Here is an 18020-nt window from a genome sequence, read left to right as displayed (position 1 = left end):
CAATGTGTGTATATATGCAATGTACATACATATATGATCTATATAAATGTATATATGTATATCATACAATATACACCTAATTTTATATAGTATATATACATTTATCTTTCTTTCACTTTTTAAAAACTCAAATAAGAGCACCTATAACGCTTGCCTTTTTCAGTTAATAAGCTCATTTTTATCAACATAATGTTCTTCATGGGGCTTCCCTGGTGGCTCAGTGGTAAAGAATCTACCTGCCAAGCAGGAGAGGTGGGTTTGATTCCTGGGTCAGGAAGATCCCCTGGAGAAGGAAATGGCAACACGTTCCCATATTCTTGCCTGGGAAATCCCATGGATAGAGGAACCTGGCAGGCTACCGTCCATGGGGTCGCAAAAGAGTCAGACATGACTTAGCAACTAAACAACAACAAAAACAAAGTCTTCATTCTTTTTGTAGATATATGGCATTAAATTGCACGATTGTATATATTTTTGCACCATTTTGATGCATATTTACGTTTTTTTCATTTGAGTTGTTTTCAGTATTTCCTATTAACAGCAATGCTTAAGTAGCTGACCATGCACATACACCATTTTATACATTTGGCTATACTTACAGAAAATCATTCCCAGGAGTGAAACAATTAGGTCAAAAGGTAATAAAAGAAACTATTTTTAATTTTGCTCTGTGTGTTTGTGTGAGAGAGAAAATAGGTGATGTATACATGTATGATGTATACATGCATGCATATATGATGTATGCATGTATACATGGTCCGAAATTCAAAATTCATAACTACCCAAAGGTGTGTAGCCAAGAATTAAGTCCTCCTTCATGCCCCATTCCTACAGCCTCTGAATCCCCTCCTCAGGAGCAACCACTGTAACCAGACTCTTATGTGCTTTTCAAATAGTATTCTAGGGATATGTGTATAAAATGAAAGCAACGATATATGTATCTATAGGAGAATTAGTCCAATTTGACAGATACGTGGTGTTTTTTTTTTCTATCAAGTTGATGGGGATCAGAAGACTCTTGCCAGGACTTCCCTGGTGGTCCAGTGGCTAAGACTCATTCCCAATGCAGGGGGCCTGGGTTCGATCTCTTATCAAGAAACTAGATCCCACAAGCTGCAACTAAAGATATCTCCGCAGGCTGAAACGAAGATTAAAGATCACATGTGCCGCAACTAAGACCTGGTGCAGCCAAATAATCAAATAAAATTTTAAAAAAGGAATTCCCTGATGGTACAGTGGATAAGAATCCACCTGCCAGTGCAGGGGACATGGGTTCGACCCCTGGTCCAGGAATACCCCACATGCCACAGAGCGACTGAACCTGTGCACCACCGCTATCAAGCCGAAGTGCTGCAACCACCGAGTCCGCGCACCTAGAGCGTGTGCTCCCCGACAAGAGAAGCCACTGCAGTGAGAAGCCCGTCCGCCAGAATGAACAGTAGCCTCAACTCTTTGCAACTAGACAAAGCCCAACAAAGCAATGAAGACCCAGCACAGCCAGAAGTGAATTTTTTTAAAAAAACAAACTCTTTCCAAGAGAGATATCACATAGTGGAAACACTTTGTAAGGACTAGCTTTTTTATTCTCCCGTCATTAATTACCAGCCACATGCCATCAATACTGTAGATTCCATCAAGAAAACAGAGGTTTTATTGACTTTTATTGTGTGTTCATTTTGAATGGAAGAGAGGCCACAGGCATAGGAACTTGTCCTGTCCTCAGCCACACCATGCTGAATTCCCAATCTCGATTCGTTGCAACCACCTGACATTTGCTTTCATCTTCCTATTGGTGGGGGTTTGTGTTGTCTACTGACTCCTGTGTTTTTTCTTTTTCTTAGAAAAACACTGGAAGCCTACACATTTATAACTTTAGATTGCAAGCCATGTTTGGAGAACCTTCCTTAACACTATTCACTCCCATCTTTCTGTGCAAACTGTACTCCCCTGGCCTGAGCTCTTCTCTCTCCTAGTATCTTGTTAAAAGCAACAAGGAACAGTCAGCCCACCAAAATATTCTAAGATTTTACAAGCAGTCCCCCTTCAGAATATAGCTACGTCTACGTCATGTGGTTCCTCTTCTGTGACAAGAGACAATGTTACCGATATTTTCCCATGGGATAATGAGGGTAAACAGCTTCCCAGCCTGCCAGAGAATTTCTTCTGGCATCACTATGCCACCTCGTTCATGACTATTAGAAGGAATTGGGCCTTTCTAGGGCTCAGAAACCTGTCAAGTCTTACCTTTCACAGGATTCTCTTCTAATAATGACTTGTATCTTTTAAGTGGACATAACAACCAGATACCACTCTAATGGCAGAAAACAAAGAGGAATTAAAGAGCCTGTTGATGAGGGTGAAAGAGGACAGTGAAAAAGCCAGCTTAAAACAAATTACTCAATGGCATCCAGTCCCATCATTTCATGGCAAATAGAACGGAAAATGTGGAAGCAACTTTCCTCTTCTTGGGCTCTAAAATCACTGTGGATGGTGACTGCAGCCATGAAATTAGTGATTGCTTCTTGGAAGGAAAGCTATGACAAACGTAGACAGTGTATTAAAAAGCAAAGACATCACTTTGCTGATAAACGTTCATATAGTCAAGGCTATGGTCTTTCCAGTAGTCATGTTCGGATGTGAGAGTTGGACCATAAAGAAGGCAGTGCCCTGAAGAATTGATGGTTTTGAATTGTGGTGCTGAAGAGTCGGGAGTCCCTTGGGCAGCAAGGAGATCAAATCCGTCAATCCTAAAGGAAATCAGTCTTGAATAATTATTGGAAGGACTGATGCTGAAGCTGAAGCTCTAATATTTTGGTCACCTGATGTGAAGAGCCAAGTCATTGGAAAAGACCGTGATGCTGGGCAAGATTGAAGGCAGGAGGAGAAGAGGGTGACAGAGGATGAGATGGTTGGACAGCATCACCGATTCAATGGACATGAACTTGGGCAAACTCTGGGAGGTGGGGAGGAACAGGGAGGCCTGGCGTTCTGCAGCCCATGGGTTTGCAAAGAGCTGGATACAACTTGCGACTCAAGGCCCCTATTCACCAAGAGTTAAAAGTTTCTTTCTGGCAAGAGAAACAACAGAACAGAGGGACCCAGAAGCTATCTACTTTCCTTTCTGTCTCCTGGCCTTTCTGAGGAACCTACAAAGGATGAACCTTAATCTTGTGCAATTCTCACATGTATGAGCTGTGCTTTTTGGACTCGTACAGGTTTCTTTTATCTTTATTGGCTTTGAGGAGACAAATTTTCTCCTGGGTAAGCTCTATGGCTGTACACAGCCAAGAGGCTAGGCTTCAGGCCCAGAGCACCCTGGAGGTCACATGTGGTTCCATCTGGACAAACGCTTTACAACAAATTCCCTGGCTTCTCTTCAGAATTATTGAGATGACAGGCAACTTGCCACCCACGTGGGAAGATGAAGTCCAGCACCAACACAAAAGCCTTATAGGATATGGGTGGTAGAAAGAGTGAGACTGGTGATTTAGGCTTCAAATTATAACTTTATCTTTTAGAATTTGGAACACTTTCTTACTATATCATTAAACTGCTGTAGTTGTTTTGTAATGCACACCAAAGCCTTTCCAGAAATCACTGTGACACACCCTTTGGGGATTTAAAATACAGTAGTAAAGCTTAAAAGAGTCTCTTTCTTCTAAGGGTATTTTATAACATAAAAAATGAAGAATGTGCAAAGGTTCCAAGTTTTCGAAATTTCTAGTTATTTCGATATTAGCCAAACAAGTTGATGACAATTGACCCATTACTTTTAAAAGTTGAATAAAATGGAAACTTTTCATACAGTAAAAAATCTAAGCCAAGGGCCTTAAAGTGAATAATCCTTTTTGTGAAAAATGCATTCATCTTATGTTTCTAGTAGTATCTCATAAGTTTATTTTAAGCAATTATTTGGCAGAGATTCATCACATGACACTTTCGGTATTTTTTAAGACTGAGGTATTTTTCATATAAAAGGAATTTAATTATATTAAATGTTCCAGTTGATTTTATTATAATCCCTTTAACAAATATTGAAGTTAATTGTCTTAAAATAGTTTAAATGCTTAGATACACACTATTGATACTATGTATAAAATAGATAACTAATGAGAACATACTGTATAGAACAGGGAACTCTACTCAATGCTCTGTGGTGACCTAAATGGGAAGGAAATTTAAAAAGGGAGGATATATGTATAATTTTATGTACCACTAAGGAAGGAAACAGAGAAGGCAATGGCACCCCACTCCAGTGCTCTTGCGTGGAAAATCCCATGGATGCAGGAGCCTGGTGGGCTGCAGTCCATGGGGTCACTAAGAGTTGGACACGACTGAGCAACTTCACGTTCACTCTTCACTTTCATGCATTGGAGAAGAAAATGGCAACCCACTCCAGTATTCTCGCCTTGAGAATCCCAGGAACGGGGGAGCCTGGTGGGCTGCTGTCTATGGGGTCACACAGAGTTGGACACGACTGAAGCGACTTAGCAGCAGCAGCAAGGAAGGAAAAAACCCTAACAATTAAACTGTCACAATGCTTTTTCATCACTTAGAATTTTTATTTCACACTTGGTAAAATAGCTCTTTTCACCTCAAGATGGAATTTTTTTCCTATGTATTCACATGTGACATAAAAAGACTAAGGTTAAGGATTTTTACCATTTTCTGTGCTGTCAGTAGTGTTGGTGATACATTCCATATGAGAGGACCCTAACACTGTCTTTGAGATTTTATTTCAAGCTACTGACCCTTCTTCTGCAAGTTTTGATGATAATGGTCTTTCCTCCAATGGCAAGCATGTCCTTCAACTAATATCAAAATTTGCCACTCTGCGATTCCCATGCCTTTCTGCATACACAAAGCTTTTCATGTCCAGGACAAACAGTAGTATCAGTTCAGTTCAGTCGCTCAATCATGTCCGACTTTTTGTGACCCCATGAACTGCTGTATGCCAGGCCTCCCTGTCCATCACCAACTCCCAGAGTTCACCCAAACTCATGTCCATTGAGTCAGTGATGTGATCCAACCATCTCATCCTCTGTCGTCCCCTTCTCCTCCTGCCCCTCAATCCCTTCCAGCATCAGAGTCTTTTCAAATGAGTCAGCTCTTTGCATCAGGTGGCCAAAGTATTGGAGTTTCAGCTTCAACATCAGTCCTTCCAATGAACACCCAGGACTGATCTTTAGGATGGACTGGTTGGATCTCCTTGAAGGCAAGGGACTCTCAAGAGTCTTCTTCAATACCACAGTTCAAAAGCATCAATTCTTCTGTGCTCAGCCTTCCTTATAGTCCAACTCTCACAACCATATATGACTACTGGAAAAACCATAGCCTTGACTAGACGGACCTTTGTTGACAAAGTAATGTCTCTGCTTTTTAATATGCTGTCTAGGTTGGTCATAACTTTCCTTCCAAGGAGTACATGTCTTTTAATTTCATGGCTGCAATCACCATCTGCAGTGATTTTGGAGCCCCAAAATTAAAGTCAGCCACTGTTTCCCCATCTATTTCCCATGAAGTGATGGGACCAGATGCCATGATCTTCATTTTCTGAATGTTGAGCTTTAAGCCAACTTTTTCACTCTCCTCTTTCACTTTCATTAAGAGGTTCTTTAGTTCCTCTTCACTTTCTGCCATAAGGGTGGTATCATCTGCATATCTGAGGCTATTGATATTTCTCCCGGCAATCTTGATTCCAGCTTATGCTTCATCCAGCCAGGGGTTTCTCATGATGTACTCTGCATATAAGTTAAATAAGCAGGGTGACAATATACAGCCTTGACGTGCTCCTTTTCCTATTTGGAACCAGTCTGTTGTTCCATGTCCAGTTCTAACTGTTGCTTCCTGACCTGCATAAAGGTATCTCAAGAGGCAGGTCAGGTAGTCTGGTATTCCCATCTCTTTCAGAATTTTCCACAGTTGATTGTGATCCACACAGTCAAAGGCTTTGGCATAGTCAATAAAGCAGAAATAGATGTTTTTCTGGAACTCTCTTGCTTTTTTTGATGATCCAGCAGATGTTGGCAATTTGATCTCTGGTTCCTCTGCCTTTTCTAAAACCAGCTTGAACATCTTTTTCATGGTTCACATATTGTTGAAGCCTGGCTTGGAGAATTTTGAGCATTACTTTACTAGCTTGTGAGATGAGTGCAATTGTGCAATTGTAAACATCAGTTAAACTCAACAAATATACAGTCAACAACGGACAGAACTCAGGTGAAGTAATGACCAAGTTTGCTTATGTGTGTATAATGAAACGTTAGAACTGCACCTGGTTGACAGTGACTGAGATAGCATGAGTTCTAAGGCAGCCTCATTTCAGAGATGTTCAGATGTGAAAACTATGCATCTTATTATTATTATTATTATTTTACTTTTTGGCTGCACCGTGCAACATGTGATATCTTCATTCCCTGACCAGGGATTGAACCCACATCCCCTGCATTGGAAGTGTGGAGCATTACCTACTGGACTGCCAGGGAAGTCTTGAAAATATATATCTTAAAATAGATGTAATATAGTAGTAGTCCTTCTACTAAAACATCCCCCATTTCCTAGATGTTACCTTTCTTTTAAAACCTGCCTCAAATCCAGCTCATTGTAGAGGCATCCACAAATATTACACCACTCAACACATCACATTGCTCACAGAACCCTATGTATCCACTTACACAGTGGTATATCACATTTGCTCTCTTTTTCAGAATAAACTCTTAGGAACGAGGCTGTAAGAATCCTCTTTGATATTGCTTAGCATGGCTTTCAGCTAAGACCTGGGGTGATGCCCTCCTGGGAAATTCAAGGAGCATAAAAAAGCAGTGGACATAAAAGTGCCCACTTTGATGGTTAGTTTAGCAAACTTACAGTTTGATCACTGAATGTGCAAACATTTTCCCTTATATTATAGCTCTTATCCTCACCCTGTGACACCTACCTATTAAATCCACAATTTGTTGGGTTTGACTTCCAACCAATGCTTAATTTGTGTAGCTTAGATATTTCTGTGGAAATTTCCTACCATGATTACTCTACCATCTAACAAAGAAAGAGTTCTGTTCCTATGGTAACTGTTGTAGAACAGTGCATACTTACTATACCTCTAAAATATGTAGCCATCCTTATGGGAATACACATCATCTTGAAAGGATTTTTCCCCTGCAATAAACATTGATTCCTGCCCCACACACATACATTTTCACCTGATTTCAAAATAAAACTTTGTAAGAATTGCTAAGGAATAGTTTGAGGAGATGAGAATGAGTTGGGCCCCTGCAGCTGTCATGGGAGAGCAACACAGTCCTCGAGTGGGTTCTGGGAACATGTACCCAGTCCCTCAAAGGCTGTATTTCTCCTAGACTCTGTTTTCCATGTATCATCATGTTTTCTGTGTTTGAGACGTTGCTATGCAAAATGATATAAAAGAGTGGTTTGTTTTTTTTCTAAGGCAATCAAGCTCAGCAAATGCAAGTTTAGAATGATGCAAAAGTTTCTCAGAAAAAGTTTAGAATTCCTTGAGGAATGATCTAAGAATGTTCATGATAAGAAAGAATAAATGTTGATAATGGCCTGAAATGTCATTCCACATAGTAGTTAATCAGTTCCAGGGTTTCTGAAACTATTGGTATTGCTTAAGCCACAATTTTAAGGTTTTTTATTTGCATTTTTGCAAGCAGGAGACTTTCTCCATCTTTCTTCTTCAAATTCATTAGCCTTAAGACTTCCCTGGTGGGCCAGTGGTAAAGAATCCACTCTTCCACTGCAGGGGGTGCAGGTTCAATCCTTGGACAGAGAACTAAGATCCTGCATGGCTCACGATGGAGCCAAAAAAAGAAAAATTAATTAGCCTCTCTGCTACAGGGACTTCCCTGGTGGTCCAATGGCTATGACTCCCCATTCCCAATGTAGGGGCCCAACTGAAGGAGTTAGAAGGCACCTAAGTTGGTAGGGCAGCATAGGGCACTGATAAAAAAAGGTGGATGGGCAGTTACACCATTCACAGCAGGTCCAGGGGGAGCCTGGACAGCAGAGGAGTTTATGAAGGATCTTAGCTGCTTGATGAGTTGAGGAGGTGTCAGCATCTGTGTGAAGAGGTTGGCAGAGGACATAGAAGGTGTTTCCTGCTTCTGAGTTTGCCATGCTAGCTCTCAAACCCTCGTTTTTGTGCCATCTCAGATCTCATGGACAGGAACACCTCAGAAAACCCCATTTTATGCTTTGTTTTCCTTGTTCATCAGCCCCGGCCAGAAAAGGATCATTGTCAGAGAGAAAGAAAACAAGAGTTCTTCTTCTTCATGGACCTGGGAAAACCTTGCTCCCTATATCTGGATAAGAAGGAAGAAGGAATGGGAGCCTGAGATCTTAAGAGCATATTGATTTAAAAATCTACCAGGAAACATTTTCCACCAATATTTTCCACGCTTTTGGTGTCCAGTGATGATGTAACTGATGACCAGAAATACCAGAAGCCAGGTCTCTGGTTAAAATATTTTTTAAAAATTACTTTATCACTTATATATATATAAGAAAGTGTATCCCTTTACATTTTCTTATATATATATTTAATCAATCAGTTAATTTATTTGGCTGTGTTGGGTCTTAGCTGCCACACACAGGATCTTCATTGCATCATGCAGGGTCTTTCCTTTTGGTGCACAGACCCTCCTGTTATGGTGCTCAAACTCCAAAGTGTGGGCTAAGCAGTTGTGGCACACAGCTTAGTTGCTCCATGGCATGTGGGATCTTAGTTCCCTGACCAGGGATCAAACCTGGGTCCTCTGCATTGCAAGGAGGGTTCTTAACTACTGGACCACCAGGGGAGTCCCTCTCATATTTTTAGGGTGCAGCTAATTTATTTCAGTCTTGGGCATGTGAAGCCATGATTATTTGGTCAACTGGGAGGTGTATATATATATATATATACACACATATACATATATATATATACATACATATATATATAAAAACATCTATTTCTATATATGTATATATGTTATATATATACACATCTATCTATATCTATATATATCTTTATATATATTAACTATATCTATGTGTATATATAGAGAGATATATGTATATATATATATAACATATATATACACATCTATAAAAATAGATATTTCACACAAAAGTGTATATATAGATGTCACAACTATCCAAATAAAGGCATAAAGGAGGGTCAGGATCATAGTGACACTGAGAAAATTCTCTTGTAAAATTTTTGTTCAACAATCTAAATGTAGAATTAAGCAAAGAGCAACACAATGAGAAATACTAGGGCTAACCAAAAGAAAGAAAAGACAGAATTCATGATCTTTCATGCCTTACCTCCATGGTGAGTATTCAGCTCATTTGGAGGTTGATTCCCCTTTGTAAGAGCCAGTCTTTCATCACTTCTGGGCATAGCAACCCTCAGAGGCAGACCAGGTGGTACCAGCTGCACATGATGAAAGAAATCACACGCTTTCATTGTGTAGAGTGATGACAGAGGAATGGGCAGTCCAGACCAGCTGGATCCACTTCACTCTTTCAAGTGTGCATGCACACACACATACACACACAGAGCAGAAAAAGAAGACTCTGAATTTGCAGAGGCAGGTATTGAACCTGCTACCCAAAGGTCTAATATCTTCTGGGTCTGTTATGGTGAGCAAAGCAGCAGGTTTGCTCATAGTAAAGAGTAAATTTGTTTATAAAATTAGCCCCCCAAAAAGCTAAATTATTACTTTTTAAAAAAATTATAATAAAAAATTATTAATAAAAATTATTTTTCCTCCTCCATGAGGAGGGAAAAAGAAGAGGTATTGCCACATTTTCTTCTCTAAAATAGAAGTAATATAAGCATACATATATATATATGGCAGTTACTAGGGTGTGCGTTGTTCTAAGTGCTTAATGTAAATAAACTCACTTCATGTTCATAATGGTAAAGAATCCACCTGCAATGCAGGAGACCCAGGTATGATCCCTGGGTAGGAAAGATCCCCTGGAGAAGGGAATGGCAACCCATTCCAGTATTCTTGCCTGCGAATTCCATGGACAGAGGAGCCTGGTGGGCTACAGTCTACGGGGTTGCAGAGTCAGACATGACTGAATAACTAACACACACACTCACACACAATGCTCATAAAAATCTTTTGATTATAGCTCAGTATAATTTTCCTCCTTTTCTAGAAATAGGGAAATTGAGGCACAGAAAGTTTAGATAATTGTCCAAGATCTCACCGCTACTGACTGGCAGCAGAAGAGTTAACAAGGGACAGTGTGGATGTCATAAAGAGAGGCATACACTCAGACACCTGAAGAGTAAATGATGTACACCTCACCAAGATTTCACTTAATCTTTAGCATCTTTCTTGTCCCACAGTCCATCCACTTTCAGTTCAGTTCAGTTGCTCAGTCACGTCTGACTCTCTGCGACTCCATGGACTGCAGCACGCCAGGCTTCCCTGTCCATCACCAGTTCCCAGAGCTTGCTCAAACTCATGTCCATTGAGTCGGTGATGCCATCCAACCATCTCATTCTCTGTCGTCCCCTTCTCTTCCCGCCTTCAATCTTTTCCAACATCAGGGTCTTTTCCAGTAAGTCAGTTTTTCACATCAGGGGACCACAGTATTGGAGTTTCAGCTTCTGCATCAGTCCTTCCAGTGAATATTCAGGACTGATTTCCTTTAGGATGGACTGGTTGGATCTCCTTGAAGTCCAAGTGACTCTCAAAGAGTCTTCTTCACCACCACAGTTCAAAAGCATTAATTCTTTAGTGCTCAGCTTTCTTTATAGTCCAACTCTCACATCCATACATGACTACTGGAAAAACCATAGCTTTGACGAGATGGACCTTTGTTGGCAAAATAATGTTTCTGCTTTTTAATATGCTGTCTAGGTTGGTCATAGCTTTTCATAGCTTTTTCCATCCACTTTAGTGCCTGTGTAAGTGAAGTGGCACATTCTAACAGAATGTTACAGGCTGCATCATGGAAAAGGCACTGGGAAACCAGGCTGGCCACACAGGCTGCTCAGTGGATGCCGGAAAGTGTCCTCAGAAAGTGGTGTCCAGAATAGCACCAAGGCACTGAGAGAAAAGATGGAAGGAAACTGGAGGGCGTTATCATCTTTGAGAAAGCTGACACAGCCTTCTAAGTTAGTAAGCTGCACATACCACATGCAATGGGGTCTCTCCTTTATCAGCCACTTCAGTACTAAGGATTTTGCATGTTTGGCTTGTTTTCCTTTACAAAGGTAGTATAAGCGCCAAGATGCAAACCGTGTAAGAGCCACGATCAAGTTTCTTATGCTATTTTCTGGACGTAGGATGGAGTTTCCAACTCATACCCCTCATGGGAGTGTGTTTGACACAATTTTTCTGGAGGAAAGCTGCGAATCTGAATGTACTCTGGGCAAAGTATTCTTACATGCCTGTAACAAGTCAGTATCTGAGTGCCACTGCAGTCAAAAACAAATGCAACTCATTTTCTCTGCCAGTTAACTCTTGTTCTGAAGTTTTGATGAGCAGACTCAATGAAACTTTTTATCTGAAGATCCCGATCTTTGGGAGTTCTGCAGTCTTCCAAGTTACACTGCTCAGCTGCTAAGTCACTTCAGTCGTGTTCGACTCTGTGCGACCCCATAGACGGCAGCCCACCAGGCTCCCCAGTCCCTGGGATTCTCCAGGCAAGAACACTGGAGTGGGTTGCCATTTCCTTCTCCAATGCATGAAAGTGAAAAGTGAAAGTGAAGTCGCTCAGTCGTGTCCGACTCTTAGCGACCCCATGGACTGCAGCCTACCAGGCTCCTCTGTCCATGGGATTTTCCAGGCAAGAGTACTGCAGCACTCACTAAATGCAAGGTGTAGAATGCTTCAGGTGGCTGTGTGCCTATAGAATTAGTTTACTTGCTTTGTATTTGATACATTCACATATCAAGTCTTTAAATGTAGTAAAAGTATAGACCCATACAGTTGATGATTATATGGCTCATTAGTGGATGAAGAAGATGATGCAATCAGTGTTGTTCCAGAAGAAAACCCAAAAGGGACAGGTTCAGGCAAGATCAGAACTTTCCAGTAATTAGAACTCAAAAATGAGATGAGGTGCCTGCGAATGGCTGAGTAACTGTTAGTAAAAGCAATCTGACTATAGGTCAGGAGTCCTTCCTGGACCAAACGACATCTAATATTCCTCCCGTCCCAGTGCTAAGACTGGTGATTATTGTCACAGAGAACTTGATTTTTTTTTTTTATGTTCATAGACATCTAAGCATTTGGAAATTTAACAGAATCATTTTTAGTAGTAAGAAATTGAAAGGCAGAGCTCTTAGTTAATTTTATGAATCATGCAATCTTAGTTTTCTAAATACTCTGGATAAGTTGGCAAACCCTCTGCAGTGCTGGGACTCAGAATCATGGCTGAACAAGTGTGTGAGAGTTGTGGCCCATGAGGATCTTGGTATGTGCAAGGAATAGATACACTGGAGAGGAAGGAAGGGGAAGGAGGAAAAGTGGAAGAACACAAGTGACAGTAATCCTGATACCAAAGCAATCATCAGAATAACCTTATCAGAGAATCGTGACGATTCTCATTTTTTACTTGGAGGAACTGAATCTCAAGGTCATGAGCTCCAAGGCCATCAGGAAGTGGCAGAGACAGGGCACAGACTGCACTGCTGTGACTCCTGATTTAGTTTGCCCCTATGTAAGGTGGGCTCACCTGTGCAGCGGCTTGCTCAGTTTAGCATGGGTGGCTCTGTATTAAAGATGGGTCTAAGAAGAGAAGGTCATTTCTGAACCCTGCCATAAGTCTCATGAATTTAAAATATCAGTACTTTGGCAAGTATATTGCTCAGCCTTGACTGAAACTCACCTTTCTTTATATGATATGGAAATAATATGAATGAGTCCTATAATTATTTTTGTTGCCATACCATGTAGCTTGTTACATCTTAGTCCCCCAACTAGGGACTGAACCTGGGCCATAGCAGTGAAAGTGCAGAGTCCTAACCTCTAGACAGCCAAGGAATTCCCTGTATCTATTAATATTAGATACATTATGAAAGACTAAGAGAAAATAGAAATGATTGAATCCATAATAAAAAGAAAGTATAGCTTTGATTTTGCTTTTTGACTCAAGCTTTGATATATGTTTCTCTATGTTCAAAACATAATCAATGTTTTCTTTGTGTTTGGTTATGTTTCTCTATTATAGAAAGCATGAAATAAAGAAAACCCTCTCACAAACTTTTCTCACGTTATTCCATACAGAGAGGGCTACAGACTAATTAAATATGGGTGTACTGGCTATCAGACAAACCTTTTCCTTTCTCTCTTCTAAACAGAGTAGAAACATTTGAGACCAGCATAAGATCTGTTACTCTAGGACACAGATTCCTAACTGGAAATGATTCTGCCCCTTCCTCCACTCCAGGAGGACATCTGACACTTTCTAGAGATATTTTTATTGCCACAGCTGGGAATGATACTGGCTTCTAGCAGGTAAAAGTCAAGGATGCAGCTAAACTTCCTACAATCCACTGACCAGCCCAGTGACAAATACTTATTTGGCCCAAATTGTCAATATTGCTAGGGCTGAGAAACCCTGGTCTAAGGCCTGGTAAAATGCTTGGGAGTTTGCATACCTGGGCACCCCCATTTGCAAAATCTTCTAACCCTCCAAACCTAGGGACTCTCAAGACAGCAGAGCTGCCTAGAGCTCTGTGGAAAGAGAACATCTTGCCTGTATTCTCCATTAATTTTTACAAGTTCATAAACTGGGCTTAGATAATTATTTCCACTGTCTTCTTTCTCTATTTTTTTCTCATTATGCAAAGGCCAGCCGTATTTTGAGAATTTTTGCTTATCTGTTACTTTACATGATTTTTCATGGTTTGATTTTTAGGCCAGACTTTTACTTTTTACTGAATTTTATTTTTTTACAAGAAGAAAATGTGGAAGAAGATTTGGAAAAAAAAAAAAAAAAACCTCTTAAAATGTCTAATCTCTCTAAAAATAAGAACAATTATTGGAAACTTATGTCTCAGGTTTTCCGAATTAACACAAAATGGTTTCTGAACAACTACTCAAATGACTATTTCAGTAACATTCTCAGTATTTATTATTTTTAAAAGTTTGGTATTTTAAAAAATTCAATCTTATTGATTCAAGAACTGGACTGAATCCAAGAAGTATGCCAAAACAAGAGCTTGGTAACATAAAGTAGTTTTAAGACTTAAAAAAGAAACGTTGAAAAAGAGTGCAAAAAGGTCACAGATAACAACAAAAAAATCATAAAAGGTGATAGAACTTGACTAACTAGGTGAAAAGGTAATGAGTATAAAGTCCAGGTATGACATTTATGATTTTTGAGACAGTCTGTCTCTATCACTTAAGCTTTGGCAAAATCCCCAGACCCACAGAGAAGCCTGAGTCATCTCTCATTCCTTTATTCTCTGTAAAAGGTGACCTGGGTGTATATTCTGTGACTGACTATGCTGAACATGCTGAAAAATCTGAGAGTAAAAAGCCAATGACATCAACCCTAGAGTGAGAAACATATTATTTCCTGGTAATGCATTCGGCCTTATCATATAAACTCAATTCTTCTGGTCTTATGTTCCTTCAAATGTTCTAAACTTAGAGATGTGTTGAAAATTTCTCATCTGTGCAACTTTTAGCGTTGTTTGCTCTGTGTGGGTTTGGTATGAATCAACGAGAATCTGAAGGTTATTTGTCAAGCCAAGAGACAAAGTCAGATAATCACAAAGTTGGCCTGAGCTTTGAGTTCAAAAGGATCATGATAGTTTTGCTGAACTAAGAAATAGTAGGGAATTTAAGGTAATGTGAGTGCTAATGCAAGAAAACCGCTGACCACAGTAACAAAATATCAAATAAAATGGTCTATAGAAACAGAGGATGGCTTCACTCAGATCCTCATGCAACGCCCACTCCTTCACTGAGGGACAACTTTCGACTAAAAGACTTTCCCTGGGACTTCCTGGTGGTCCAGCACTTAGGACTCTGCACTTCCAAAGCAGGGGCCGTGGGTTGGATCACTGGTCAGGGGATGAGATCCCATATGCCATGGAGAGCTTTCAAAAAAAACAAAAAAGACTTTCCCCAACTGCTCCTTACAGAGGCACTTAGAAAAATGCTAAGTGACTTTTAGTTTGATCCAGTCATTCTGTTCCTTAGCTGTAAGTTATAAATGCATTTATGTTTGATGGAAATCTGTCAGAAGAATATTCATTAATCTTGAAGTTAACTTATGTTATTGTCCTTCATATTCTAAACATGAAGAGCATTAAATCAAGCTAATTTTTTCTAACATAAAAAAATATAGCAGTAAATAAAAAATGGATCTCCATTACTATTAGAATCCATCAATATTTGTATTGATTTTACAGAGGCTTTTCTTACAGCTTACTTTTGTTAAATTTATATGTAAATTTTATGATATAAATTATATATATATATCTTCACAGATGGTGCTAGTGGTAAAGAATCCACCTGGAATGCAAGAGATGCAGACAGACACAGGTTTAATCCCTGAGTTGGGAAGATTCCCTGGAGGAGGGCATGGCAACTCACTCTGGTATTCTTGCCTGGAGAATCCCCATGGACAGAGGAGCTTGGTAGGCTATGGTCTGATGCAGAGGGTTGCAAAGAGTTGGACATGACTGAAGCAACTTTGCATGTAGCATGCACATATATATATCAAGCTGATAACACAACAAATATAATTTCATGGAAAATACTGGCTCATTTACATGAAGAAACTGTAAGTGATATAGTATAGGTTTATTTACTTAAAACTTTTCAACTGATTTGTTTATTAATTCAGGAATTCTAATTAGGGATTCTATTTAAAATTATTCTTCTTAATAGATAAAATGTATTGTGCGCTCCTTAGGTTATCTGGACACATTATTTAAGCCTCACAATAGCCCCGAGAAGTAGGAACTAACATTATCTTCATTGAACAAATGCAAAAAATAAGGCAAAGAAATTAAGAAACTTGCCCAAGGTCAGGCAGGAGGTGGTGGAGTCTGATTTTAAAGCTGAGTCTGCCTGACTTGGAGCCAAAAGCCTAACACAGAGTACCATAAACTTTTCATTAGTCTAGGTATTACTTCATGGACTATAGCAATAAAAGCACATTGTTTTAAAGTAGTCTATAGTTAAGAATTTATCATAAATTCAAATTGACTTTTTATTAGTTCCAATTACTAAGCTTTTAACATATGTTAGCTACTACTCTATCCTCAAACCTCAAAGTATTTTTGTAATAAAGTTTTATTCATGTTCAGTTAAAAATCCCATGAGATTTACTATAATTTTCCATTGAAGAAAGACATTAATATTGCAAGCTAAATTTAGAACTATATATCAAGAGTCTTAAAAAATATTTATACCCTATAACTTAGAAATTCCATTTCTAGAGAATTTATCCACCAGAAATAGTTAAAGTATACATAAATATTTTATTAAAAAGTTATTTATATATTTTTATAAAATCAAAATTTGGAAGTAATAAAAATATATTGAGGAATGGTTGGCATTGCCATTTCAAGTGATATTTATAAAGAGTTTACTATCCCATGGAAAAACACTTGTGCTATATGTTTATTTTACATATAACATCAAAAGGTATTGATATTGTTAAAATGTCCATACTGCCCAAGGTAACCTACAGATTTAATGCAATCTTTATCAAAATGTGAAATACCTATATCTATTATAATATATATAATGTAATGTTATATATTATCCATTATATTTATACTATACATTCATTATATATTATATACATTATCTTATTTTATAAATATAAATTATATTTTATTTCATATGTATAGTGACTTATTACCATAAAAAAGCAGGAAGTCCTCCCTTTTATGATAACATGGATGCATCTGGAGGACAGTATGCTAAATGAAATAAGACAAATACTCTATACTCTCACTTAGAAGTAGAGAAAAGAGTGGTAATTTCTGAGGACTCAGGGTGAGGTGGAATTTGGGAGATGATAAAAATGTAGCAACTTTCAGTTATAAGATAAATAAGTTCTGGCCGTCTAATGTATGGTATGGTGACTGCAGTTAATACTATCTGGTACATTTTATATTTGCTATCACACACACACACAAAGACAACTGTGTGATTACTATGTGGATATGTTAATTAGCATGATTATGGTTAATTATTTCACAATGTATAGGTATATCTTATGTTACTACATTTTACACCTCCTGTGTATGTGTGTGTGTGTGCACGCGTGTATATGTGTGTGCACGCGTGTATACGTGTGTGCGTGCTCAGTCGTGTCAGACTCTTTGTGACTCTATGGATTGTAGACCACCAGGCTTCTCTGTCCATGGAATTTTCCAGGTAAGAATACTGGAGTGAGTTGCCATTTCTTTGTCCAGGGGATCTTTCCAACCCGGGGATAGAACCTGTGTCCTCTGTGTCTCCTGCATTTGTAGGAGAATTCTTTACTACTGAGCCACCTGGGAAACCCCTTTTATATCTTAAATACATACAATTTTTATTTGTCAATTATACTTAAAAAAGCTGGAACAAAACCAAAAACTTAAAATGAGAAGTTATAAACTTAAAACAGTAATTTTCACCCTCTGTGAATCAGGTTTGACTTGCCCTGAATCCCACTGGTGCAGCTGAGGTAGTCAGTAGAGTTAAAGGTCCCAAGTTAGAAAACACAGGGACTCAGTCCCTTCAAGCACAAATCCCACAGGACTATGAACCTGGCCACTGCAATAGAATCTCATTGTCCTGGCTATGACAACGAATGACTTGCTATATCACATCCCTGCTTTGCCTCTTGGCTCATCTGGATATTCTATATCCTGGCAGTGTCTAAAAACAATGGCCTTTGGAAGCCACCACAGCCACCGCAGTTACTGAGAGAGACCAAAGGAGACTGCCACAATGAGATAGCTTGCATCTATCTTGCTACTCTGAAGGCTGATCTTGTTTGTAGTTAGAGGGGAAATAAAGTATGAGTGGCAG

The sequence above is a fragment of the Budorcas taxicolor genome, chromosome 13 (assembly GCF_023091745.1).
Source record: "Budorcas taxicolor isolate Tak-1 chromosome 13, Takin1.1, whole genome shotgun sequence".
Classification (NCBI taxonomy): Eukaryota; Metazoa; Chordata; class Mammalia; order Artiodactyla; family Bovidae; genus Budorcas; species Budorcas taxicolor.
This window is presented reverse-complemented; position numbering follows the sequence as displayed.